Raw genomic sequence first — 12,860 nt, forward strand, 5'->3', positions numbered from 1 at the left:
CTAATCACTCTGTGTTTCTGATAGGATGAGAGACTTGTTATTCTATACAAAATAGCTCATATTCCCTGTGGTGTTCCCAGCAGAACCCTTCAGTGTTTTAGGTGAAATCCCCTTTCCATAATCCTCCCTCTCCCACTGCCCCACTGCTCATGGCTTCTCCAAAATGTTACTTCTGTGTGAATAATTTCCTTCTGCTCACCTTAGCACTCTTTCTGTCTCAGTTTCTGATATCAATTATGACCCTCTTGAAATAGCCAACAGCAGCATTTGAAATTGCCATTCCACTTTATGAGGCAGCCAGAGGCCTTGGGAGCTTCTGAGAAAAGATAGGTTTGAGAAAGTGAGCAGTTGGTAGACACCTCAAGAACCTACCTAAGTAACTTCCGAGACAGAAGTGACAATGTCTAACTCATCCCTGGCAAATCTTTGTCTGATTTGCCCTTAAGGATTAACATTAGGGCTCCACAACCTTCAAAGTCAAATGAGCATAAGTTTTTTTGGTCAAACAGGGATGTAAAATGAAGGAGAGACGGAGGGGATGAGGGAGGGAGGGAGGTTGGTTCAGAGTAAAGTTTTCATGCCTGTAAAGGATTAATAGTGCCAGGCACAACCTGTAATTTGTAGTTATTCAGATCACACCATAGCAATATGAGAATCATTGAACAGAAGGGCTCCTCCAATTTGTTATGCTGCTCTTGGGAACTCAGAAATGTCTTGGGAAGAATGTGAGAAGAGAATGTAATGATATTTCTTCACAATATTATGCCAGTCTACAAGAACTTTTGAGTTGGGGATTTCTCAACCTGGAGGCAGTAATCATACTGAATATCACTTTCATGAAGTGATATCACTTGCACAGTTCCCTCCTGATTCCCTGTAGGGAAATCCACAGTTTCCTGCTACAGGTAGCCCTATTCTGTGTTGTTGAAAAACCATCTTCTTTGTGTTAATTTCAAGCATATTACCCACTAGTTTTGTCTGAGGCCTCCTAGGTCTTACCTTTGGAGAGATAATGAGCAACTGATCTTTATTCATGTGCTACAGGCGGTTCATGTCTTTGTCTATTTTTATCATAACTCCCCTCAGCCATCTCTCTCCTAGGCTGAGGAGTACCAGTCTACCTATTCAGTCTGTATGAAAGCTACTCCCTGTGTTTCATCATTCCTCCTCAAACTTTTTCCAGTATGACTATTTACTTTTTTAGATTATAAGGCCTAAATTTTAACATTCAGTTTGCTTTTTGGCTGCTTTTGACCAGTTTGCGTTTGTTTGGGTTTTTTTTGTAAACCTATATAACCTCTAAATTTTACACCCAGGTAGACATCTCAAAACCATTACTTTATAGCTAAAGTTAGATTTTCCCCTACGTTCACTGCTTTATGGTTATCTACATTCAGTTTAAGATGCTGTTCCAGTGCCCACTCATCCTGTCGCCTAAGATCCTTTTTTTTCCTCAGCCTTAGAAGAATTTCCACTAATTATCTTCTATTAATCTTTTTACTGTAAAACCTGCCTGTTTATCTTTCAATTGATTTTATGTAATACATGCAAATATTTTCCCTCTTACCATGTTACTGAGTAAGTGTTTTTAAGGGTGTATGGTGAGGGCCCTTATTGAGTACATTGAAAAGGACAAATAAGCAGATGCTGTCAACCAAAGGTCTCCTGTATCTCCATGCTGCTTATTATCTTACAGGAACACAATGGATCTGCAGAGCGTGATTTCTCCTTACCAAGCTATATTGAATTTCTCCAATTTATCATATTTACACATCTGCTCTATCCTGCATAGTGATTTCTACTAAATTTATCTGTCTTACCAGGCTCTATTTCTCTTGGTTTCTCTTGGAACCATTTAAAAAGGCTGACACTGTATTGGATACATTCAGGTGCTCAGTTTTAAGTCTGTTTTAAATAAAAGCCCATGCACTGCTATTATTTCAGCTAATTCATCCTTCAGTCCCTTTTGGGTGAGCACCATCTGGTTCTAGCATTTTCTTCCTATTCATTTTTTTAATTTGTTCCATACCTCTTCTACAGATGCTTCAGCTTGAAATAGATCCTCTGATGATCCCCATAAGGAAGCATTCCACTGAAGGAAGCTTTCCAAGTTCCTCACAGTGAACACAGGAACAAAAAAAAAAAAAAAAGATCATTTAGCCTTTTCTGTTACAGCCATTTCTTCCCCAAGGACTGGTTATCTGTTGGCCCTATCATTCCTCAAACCCTTCAACTTGCCTAGCATTCAAAAACATACAGTTAGTTGCAAATCACTTCCCAGATCACTTCAGACTCATAATATTTTGATGTAAGTAGACACAGTCCCCCTCTCCAATCTGAATACGACTGGGGAGATCCTATTTTGCAGAAAGATCCTTTTGTATGGCAACAATTACTTTTCTTCTCAACTACTGTTTGTATATACTACAGATAAACTGAGAGGGTCTGAGACATAGGCTCAGACATATATTATGATTGAATATATGAGCTTAGATTGTGCACTCTGAAGTAGAGTCCTTGCTGTTGATCCCCTTTGGCCTGTGCTTACTTTGAACCCTATAACTGCTCATGCCCTTTAAATAATAGGATTAAAGTAATCATTTGGTTGCTGATGTGAATTTCATATCTAACACTTCCCATAGAGCTGAAAAAATATACCATCCATTGTCAGTCTGATAGACTTATGGATTTTGTTTGTCCCTGCCAAGTTTATATTCACATGGCTGTCTAGTGGAGTTGCTGTCTTAATGTGAATGAAATTCAAATGTTTTGAGTAAAATGAAATAAAAACTTGGAACAATGGCTTGTCTTGGATATAATGTGTCTCGTGCTGGAAGATAAGTAATTTTTCTGAATCGTTAGAGAGGAGTCAGAACCACATTATGAAGCAGTGCTAGTCCTTTTGTTTATCCCTAATGTTTAACCATAAAGTCTAGTGAGTCCTTGCTGGGTTGCTATAATGTAAATGCTTTAAATGGCTGAGCAGTGCCCATTTGGCTGGCTGATCCCTGAACGGCCTGCCCACAGTGATGCTGACTCTTCCTTATATCCAGAAGGATTTCCAGGAATCCAGACCCCTCATTTGCAACAGGGGGTTTCTAAGACTTGGATGTCCAGAAAAAAATGTGCGGAAGGGGCTGGCTTGTCTGGCAGCAGACACAGCACTGGCTGGCAGCAGGAACTTAACTTGCAGGGGAGGGCAGAGGAAGACATGAGGAAGGCAGACTGATCTGCTTGGCTGCCTACAGCACTTCTACAGGCATGCTCACTCTGCTTCTCCTGATGGCTTTCTGTGTGAGTATGCCTTGGACCCAGAGCTGTCAGCCATTTCCTTTAGTAAGCTGCATATCCACCCTACCTTTTCATTAGTAAACACGGGGAAAAGGCAGAAAGGAGGCATGGCTGTAGGTACTTGAGCAGGCATCCAGGATAAGATTCTGGTCACAAATCATAGCACATAGAATCACAGAATGTTTTGGGTTGGAAAGGACCTAAAAGATCCTGTTCCAAGCCCTCAGCCATGGGCGGGGCCACCTTCCACTGGACCAAGTTGCTCAGAGCCCCATCCAACTCGGCCTTGAACACTCTCAGTGAGGTTATCCACAACTTCTCTGGGCAACCTGTTCCTGTATCTCATTCCCCTCATAGTAAAGAATTTCTTCCTAACATCTAATCTAAACCCGCTCTCAGTTTGAAGCAACTCTGCCCTGTCCTGTAACTACATGCCCTTGCAAAAAGTTCCTCTCCATATTTCTTGTAGGCTCCCTTCAGGTACTGGAAGGCCACAATTAAGTCACCCCAAAGCCTTCTTTTCTCCAGGCTTAACAATTCCAATTCTCTCAGCCTTTCCCCATAGCAGAGGTGTTCCAGCCCTCTCATCATCTTGGTGGCACTGCACTGGGCTCGCTCCAACAGATCCATGTATTTCCTGTGCTGGGGCCCCCAGAGGTGGCTGCAGTGCTCCAGGTGGTGTCTCCCCAGAGCAGAGAAGAGGGACAGAATCATCTCCCTCGACCTGCTGGTTACACTGCTTTTGATGCAGCCCAGGACATGGTCAACTTTCTGGGCTGCAAGCCCACATTGCCAGGTCATGTCCAGCCTCTCACCCACCCGCACCCCAAAGTCCTTCTCAGCAGGGCTGCTCTTGATCTGCTCATCCCCAGCCTGTATTGATACTGGCGGATGCATCCAGGTGCAGTACCTTGTACTTGGTCTTGTTAAATCTCCAGAAATTCCCATTGGCCCTCTTCTTGAATTTGCCCAGGTCCCTATGGATGGCATCCTGTCCTTCAGGTGTGCGTCAACCGCACCACTCAGCTTGGTGTCACCTGCAAACTTCCAGGCACGATATGCTGGATGTCCCCATGCCCTTCATGTGCAAAGTCTACATCAACTCAGCTTCTCTCATTCAACAAATAAGGGAACCATTGCCAAAAGCAGTCAACTACGAGGAGTGGCAGACTCCAGTAAGAAGTAATGATAACAAGGGGAGAAAAGACTAGGACAAAGCAAAGACCATGCATGGCCACAGGTGATGCCCAACATACAAGCTGGGTGCTCCTGCTCATAGCGGTAGGAGTGGGTGGCCCAGACACACCACCCCTGTGTGTTTGTCTTGCCACTGGAAACAAAGTGAGAGCTGCTGAGAAGAAAAGGTGGATGAACAAATTGCCCTTGTACACTGCAAACTCCTTGTGCCAATGGCAGGGTGATCTTCTCAGGGTGACCCCATCACCCATTCCTCTGGTCCCTTTAACTTCCTCAATTGCATCTAATACCTGCAGTTTGTGCTAGCCAAAACACTACAGAAGGTGGTCCAAAGTGAACAAACTCTTTCACACCCTTTCATTTTGAGATGGCAAAGTCATTCCTGCACACTATCACTCTCTGTTACAGCCCCACCAAGTGAGGAAAAATTCCTCACAAAATATTTCCACTTCCTATATGGGTAGTTGTTTCCACCAGAAACACTTTCCATTCATTTGATTTGCTTTGTCTGTGTTCTGAGTCCCAGGTTGGACCTGGAAGCAGACCTTCAAGAATTCCTATAGCACCAGGGTAGCTTTGGTTCGCCTCATGAATCTCCAGACAATACCCCAAAACACATCAATATATGGGAATATTAATACAAGAAGTAATAATTACCAAGGAGAAAGATGAGAAGTAAGCATGACCCAGTTCTTTAATTATAGAGAGTCTACATTGCTAAGCATCATGGTTCAAAAAAGTAGAAAGGAGAGTTTGCTGGTCAACAAATCTGTTCCTTGATCAATAAAATGCTTTGTGTAACCTTAGCAAATAACCTGGCAGCCATCTCACCTTATTTTAACTGACCAAATATTAGCTGACCCAAACAAGCCACCCACGATCCTGCTACAGTGGATGGAGAAAGAGAGGTGTTTGTGAAGAGTGATTTGTTAGACGCCTGTTGCAGATAACATGAATTACCCCATAAGTGTGTTTTTCTTTTCCCCATTGAATTTAGAGGGAATCCAGCTGTCTAATTCAGATGAATACCTGACTTTGGACAGCTAAATCATGGCACGTATGTCCAGGCAGAATTCCATACCTGAATTCAGCCACTATAGTCCTTGATGTTTAATTGAGTAGAACTGGACACAACATCACTTATGCTGGCTAGAGGGTCTTCAAGGCACATGAAAGGAAGAAAGGGGAGAGTCTCTCTCCAAGACTTATTCCTTGGAGTCCCGGGTCACTGCAGTCCTGAGTTTGGTCTCCGTCTGCCAATCTAAAACACACTTCAGCACCTGAGTCTGCCTTCAGATCTGGCCCTTACTTCTCCTTTCTGAATTAGGAAAATGTGCTATTTTTTCTGCCCTAAAAAGATGTTAAGATGTTGAGAGAAGAAATACTTAATGAGAAATGCAGGTCATACAAGTGCATAAAACACAATGTGTTTAACCTGTGCTCACACAAATTCCTGGGTCGGGGCTTACGCAGTGCAGTTGTACAGCAGAGTTTTTTCTAAGATCTTTCTTTTTTCTGTTGTTCTGCACCAAAAGTGCCATGTTGTATCTCTCTCTTCATATTATAATTAGTGTTCTAAGCCTTGAGTGTCCTGCTGCCTTCTACACCCAACACTGGAGACTGCGGAATGTGTTGCAATGGAAATCATGCATAGGAAATTAGGTTACCCAGCATTTAAAATATGGGCTAAGTAACTGAATAATGGGTTTCTGTGTAGTGGCATCTGTGGATTGCAGGTATTTCTGGTTTCGTATGGTAATCTCTGTGAGTGCTGGGCTTTGCTTCCCTAGCCACAGACTACTAGAAAGGAGCACTAGTCAGTGCTGCCTATTTCCCTCCTACAGAAAGCATGCAAATTTCTAGGGAGGCTTTGGTGAAAATCTATTAAGCTTGACAGGGAATATGGTGATCTGGAAGCCCACTAGCTTTGTTTATGAAATGTGTGAAACAACTTCTGTCCCCATATAAGTGCCCATTCTATTCTCATGATAAAGTGGTTTCATAGTATACTTATTTTCCTTTTTTAAAGGAGAGTTTTCCTCTAATTTGTTGTGGTATGGAAGTTCCACAGACAGAGTAGAAAAAAAATACAAAAGAGAACCTGTAAAACTGGCTTTGTAAAAAAAAATTACTGAAAATATGAAGTGAGACTGAGGGAAAATGTTTTTTCTTCCATCTCTTTCAGTTTTGCTACTTCTTGGTGGTATGTCTTAACAATAGCCAGTAAATCAACCTGCAGCAGAAACATTTTGAGTTTTATGAAGTCGAATCCCTTTGAAATGTTTGTGGTAGTCTTCCTTCCATGTTTGTCAGAGGGAGTTGAGCAAAATCAGGCAAAATTGCTCCAGCTGCTTTTAGAAAAACTAGGATTTTGTGTAATATGACCTATGCTTCTCAAAGCTAATCAGTGTTAGATGATGAACATTGTTGAAACAGCCTGAGATTTATCAGCATGAAACTGTACACACTGTGACATAATGCTGAAGATAAAATATTGCAGTCAGTAATAATTCATCTCACTGAAAAACAATTGTGTCAGACTGTCTGTGCTTTGGTTAGACAGTACACAGCTACAAAAAAAAGGAAAAATGGTAAGAAAAAATATTAAAACACACACTGGTGGTGCAAATCTACACAAGTAGATTAGAAGGAAAGGAAATAGATCTGAGTTTTGCTAAAATTAGTGGATATTTCTGGGAAAACTCCTATTGATATCTGTGGGGCCAGGATTTCACCCCCTAGTTAGTATTCACGTTCACTTTCTTCTCTGGTTTTCTTCCTTATAAAATAGCCTTTTACATTTTCTGTATTACAGAAGCATTTGAATGAGTCTGCCCCCTCCCAGCCTCTTGCCAGCTGCAGTCAAAGGTCTGCCTTGTTCTGATGGCTTGCTGTTTGGAAGGGAAAAAGTAAAATTATTCATCCATTAATCATATTTTCAAATGCTAGGTAAGAACAAAGTATTATTGTTGGAAAGACTGCCTTTAGAATGAGTTCACTTTGTAAATAGCCTTTGGATCTTTTTGTTTAATTTCACTTTTAAATTCAAATCCAGTGAAAAATCACTTCATTATTGTTTATAGTCCTGCATTTTATTCGAGTTAAAGACCTTTGGTCAACACAGGTTTTTTTTAAAAAACCTAATGTTTTGCAGTACATGATTGGAATGCTGCTTCTGCTTCTTGTTTTTAGAAGGAAACACTGTCAATACACCAGTGGCATTACTTTTACACTAAGTGTCCAAGCAGAATGATTTTCTTATTTTCATTGTTTTAGCCTGAGGCTTGGATGATAGACAAAGAATTTGAGGACATGAGAAAATTTCTAGTATGGGAGAAGTGAGACTACTCTATAAAAAATATTAGTTTTGCACACAATTTCTTTATTGCACAATTTACTGTGGAGGCACATCAGCTTAGCTTAACAGAAAGGTCTTGGAATAAACAGACCAAGTGGAGCAAAGGACCAGTGAAGGCAGCTGCCATCTCCCACTGGGATCCCTCTAAAACTCTGCACTCTCTGGTGGGACACACTACCTTTGGGATAACTTACAAAACTCATCTCACCAGTGCTGTGGAGCCGAAGGTTGGAGCTCTGTGCACATCTGAGCAGACCATGGTCTAGCTGCAAGACTGTTACTGCTGAAGAACAGGGAGACATGTGGAGATGCTGGCTGCAGTGTCTGAAGACATTAAGCCTGCCGAGGCATCGATGTGGGGACAATAAGCCTCAACATAAGATAGGCACATGTGCAGACAATTTGGTATTTTACATTCCTTTTTTTTTTTTCCACTTACATGCTGTTCTTGACATGAAAGGTGGAACAAACTTGTTCCTAAATATGTTGCTTCAGCTTTATCTACACGGACTGTCACAGCCCCCACCAGCATAAGCGTGGAGAGCTCAGACAGACATGTTAATTGAGGACATCCACCATGGCATTGGGTCCCCATCGTAGGTAAGGTTGGATACATGGGAGCACCCCCAGAGGCATATCTGCAATCATAAATCAAATAGGACACCAGGATGCTGCCAGGCACTGAGACTCAGTCAGCCATGCTGGTCAGTTGCCCAGACACTGTATGGGGCTCTCCCACCTGGGTACGGCTTAAGAGCAAATCCTGTCCCTAGGATATGTTTTGGATGTGGCCATTAAATTTCAGAGGCTATGAGTGTGTAATGGCCTGGGCACAGGTCAGGGCTGCCTCTCCTGCAGGAGCACTGTCAGGTGTATTGCACGTGTTGCCATGGCAGAGCCCAGGAGGCAGCCCTGGGACCAGACCCAACTTCTCCACGTCCACTGGCCCAATAGCACCTGATGTAAACACCACTCATCTAAAGTCAGTGGATCTCCAGCAGCTTTAGACCAACTAATGATCTACCCTTCTGCCTTTGAAATCCTTACTTAGGATCTGAGCTCAGTCTCAAACTGAATTGGGCTGTCCTTTGGGCTTTGTGTCAGGTCTAGGGAGTCATGCTCCCCAGGTACTTGGGTACCAGGGACAAAAGATCCTGTCCAAGCCTGTATAGGGCTCAGCATTTTGAAAAAAGCTGTCTTTCATTTAATTTCCTAAATAATAGAATAGTAAACAAACTCTGGTGTAAAGTGTGATAGCTTTACCTTTGGGACTAAAAGTTAATTGATATTTCTTACCTTTGTGTCACACTTAGTGATCCTTGGATTTGAAAACCTTTGGTTATAAGAATGTTTATAATAAAAACATATCTGTAAATGCATTTGAACAAGTGTACACCCATACACAATCTTATTTTCCCTAAGAGCTCTTCTTTTATTGACTTCATTTGAAAATTAATGCTCTCATGAGATTAAAAGTAATTTAAGGTAACAAGAGCCTGATAATTGGCGTTTGGCAGTTATTAGTAATGCTATTTTACAGTCTAGTTTCGATGAATTCCTGCTTTGCAGGAATTGTAACACCCAGTTATGATTCAGTGCTTTGCTTTCTTTTTGCTTTTCACACAGCTGCTGTAATCAATACCAACTATTTGTTTAAAACATGAAATCAGCAAGCATCGCCTATAATTTTCCTTTCTTTCTTTTATGGCCATTAGGAAATCATGTGAAAGAGGTGAAAAAAGTAAAATGTTCCTTCTCTCCTCTTTTTTTTCCCCCATTATCTATTCATTTTCCAGAAAATGCTGATAGAGGGGAAAACCCCAAAAATCTAATGAAAAGCTTTCTGCCTGAAGTCATTCAGTTTGCTATTCAAACCAGGGAAGTGTCTCTAGGTAGACATGGTTGTGTTCCTTGAGAGCGTGAAAACATGACAGTGTATTATTAGTGAAGAAACTGAAGAGCAGTTAGCACCTGGTTTCCAAAAGCTGACTAGAAATACAAAGAGGGATGCTCTGTGTGTGCCCTGGAATAAACATCTTAAAATCCACTCTTCCCCTGAAAAAGCAGCACTCCCCTCAAGATGTCTATAAATTCTGAGAAGTCATTGCAAATGGCAGGTGAAAAGGAGAAAAGGCTCAAAGAACAATGAAAACAAAAACAAGGCGCTGTCTTACCTTGCTGCAGCTCAGTGCTGCCTCTGCTCATGAGTCTGCAAACAAGAGAGGACGGGGACAGACTCGACGCTTTATTGGATTGCCCAAACTACGTTTCGTAATGAGACAGTTGGGCATTCGTGCTTCGGGTGAGCTATAAATATAATATCTCCAAAATACCAGCCATTGGCAGGAGATAAGGACTGTAGCATCTCTGTGTTGCCAGACTTTTAAGGCATCACAGCTAGAGCAGCACGAGGCCCCCGAAGGAAAGGGCTGTTGTGCTCCTGAGCAGTTCCAGCCCGTCACTTTGCTGTACTGGGGACTGCCTGACCTTAAAATACAGTCACCTGCTATAAGAAGGCCCTGCGAGGGACCTCTAAGGAGATGGCGATATTTCAGGGCTCAATACTTTGGCTGAGATATGAGCAACTCTAATTTCTCAATCAGATTATTTGTCAAGGCTCTGGGATTGACAGAAATGCCCTCAGAAAGTTTGACTGCTCTGTGAATGTAACAAACTCCAACTCCCTTTTTTTTGTCTGTCTGTCCACCCCAGGTGTGCAGCCTTTTGCAAGGTACTTTGTGCCTCAGGGCTTGCCATGTTTTAGCCCTGCACCTCCTCGTGCAGGGAGTTGTAGTGCCAGTACTATCATCTCACTATAAAAAAGACAGCGACTTTAGAGATTAACCTGAGATCACGAAGGAAGTCTATGTTGGCAGCAGGAATGTGGCTCAGGGGTGAGTTTTCTGCTCAGGGCTCCCTTCCCATTGCAATATAAGTGTGTTGCTGGGTGAAAGGGACACTTGTACACAGAAAAACCAAGAGGTTTGATGTAGAAAAAGGTCTTCCAGCAACTCCCATGGGCAGTGTCTTACTGACTTTGGAGAAAAACTTGTCTGAGCAAGGCTCAGTGCAGAGGTGGGGTTGCAACCTGTCTGTCTTCTTGCCAGTATTGGGTCCATCTCTACATTGCAATGTACTTCTACAGAGAAAGTTGCAACAGAGACATAGTCCTTGATGTGAAGTTAAACTATTTTAAGAGGAGGAAAATTAAAACCTTTCTTTAAGACAGGGAGGTGAAGAAATAGCATCAGGCAACCTCTACGTGCAGATAAATGTCTCTACACAGCAGCATAGTTATCTGGAAAAGTACTGTGCTGTTGAATTGAGGTTGCTGGTTGTTCCTCCTTCTGGCTGAAGCAGGAGTACTTGCTGAGGGATTCAATTTCTTTGCCGGATTTATTTATTACTTCCTTGGTCCTGAAGAACTCCTCATTCTCTTCCTCTTCTCTCTCTTCTCTTCAGGGCTCTGGTCAAGCCATAGTCCTTAGGAGATACCATGACCTCCCAGCTTGTCTCTGAGCAGTTCATTTGGACAGCAAGTGCGAGTCAAGCTGCAGAGAGTGGATACTGTGCAAGTTTCACAGATACTAACACAAACTGTGTGCCAGGCTTTCTGACATGACAAACTGATTTATGGTTTGACATGGAGCCCAGTCAGGTTTTATGGTTATAGCGCCAAACCAATGAGAAGTTGGTATCTGAAGCATTCATCCTAGCATTAAAAAGGCTATAACAGCATGTCCTCAGCCTCTGCCAAGCGGCATGGTTTGACAGCCTGAGTCAAGCCTCTGGGAACAAATGACTTTCACACATCTCCTTTTGTCCATGCAGAAATGCCTGGCTTCAAAGAACCATGGATGAGGAGCATGGCCCAGAGACTTTGGTTAGGGAGATAAGAGAAATATCCCACAGATTCCTCAGAAAAATATTGTTCATCCTAGATCTAGTGGCCTTTTGCCACATGTTCCTTTAGCTACCATGTAAACAGCCCTTTCACATTTCCCAGAACAATAAACAGTTATGAAAAGCTGTTGAAGCAGCAAAAACGTGGTAGTTAAGACATATGTTTGGACAGCTCTGGAAAGCCTCAACCTTTTCATGTTGGCCAATATTTTTGTTTGCACAATTCAAGGATCCGGGTGATGTTGTAGGAACAACCTGGAAAAACGATGGTTGTCCCTGCCCCAGTCCAGGATGTTCTGGGCAGTAATGACATGTTTAATCCCCAGGTGTCAACCCAGCTGCAGAGCATATTTGGATCTGGTGTCCACATCCAGCAACTGGGGACCAGCTTGGTGTAAATGTGGCCTCCCAGCACACTTCATTTGAAAACTTGAGAAGGTGGATTACAGTTCAGATTTTCTCTCTGAAAAGAGCAAACATCCTCTGAATCTGGTTGGTTCCCATTGTCCCTCTACTTAGACTGTCCCAGTTTTATTTTGGGTATTGCTTTACTGTTTGATGAGCCTCCTCAGGGAAAGGAGGACTACTTGAAAAAGGATGCTACCAGAAAACTAAAATATCAGCAATCTGTCAGGCTGCTGGCCCTGATCATGGGCTCCTGGCAGCAGGTAATAGCTGAGCCACTTCCTTGAGGCAGGCAGGGGAATGCCCCCACACTCAGGGCACCAGCAGTTCTGAGATACAGAAGGCTGGCAGGCTAACAAGAGAGGAGTGGATATAGTCAGAAGCAGAGACCTCTCCAGGTGTCTCAGCTATACCGTGGTATTGGAATTTAGCCCTTTAAGAAGAGGAATGGGACCTGAAGGTCTCTGACCCACAGCAGTGATGACACAGCAGGCCCTTTTGCCATCTCCATGGGTCTGCAGCCCCTGTTTCTTCCATGACTAAGGCACCAGCAGGAAGGAAAGCAAAATTTTCAGCCAGTTCTCTACTCCAAGGTGATGGGAGGTATGTGTTCTAGAAGAGCTGCTTTACAATCATGGAATCATTTAGGTTGGAAAGACCTTTAAGATCATTGAGTCCAACTGTGCTCAAAGCCCCCATGAAAACC

General features: G+C 42.7%; 1 protein-coding gene across 3 annotated transcripts in view; it reads right to left on the reverse strand.

The window, feature by feature from the left end:
* Positions 1-12,860, reverse strand: part of FHL2 (four and a half LIM domains 2) — a 62,309-nt gene that overhangs the window by 33,873 nt on the left and 15,576 nt on the right. The window contains exon 1 of one of the 3 annotated variants that reach the window (XM_017817306.1): positions 10,021-10,073. The exons of the other annotated variants lie outside the window; for them this stretch is intronic. The gene's annotated coding sequence lies outside the window, so the exon portion shown is untranslated. Of the gene's footprint in view, positions 1-10,020; positions 10,074-12,860 lie in introns of those variants that run through there. 3 annotated transcript variants of the gene reach the window in all.

Source organism: Lepidothrix coronata, unplaced genomic scaffold (assembly GCF_001604755.1).
Source record: "Lepidothrix coronata isolate B3197 unplaced genomic scaffold, Lepidothrix_coronata-1.0 Scaffold60, whole genome shotgun sequence".
Taxonomy (NCBI): domain Eukaryota; kingdom Metazoa; phylum Chordata; class Aves; order Passeriformes; family Pipridae; genus Lepidothrix; species Lepidothrix coronata.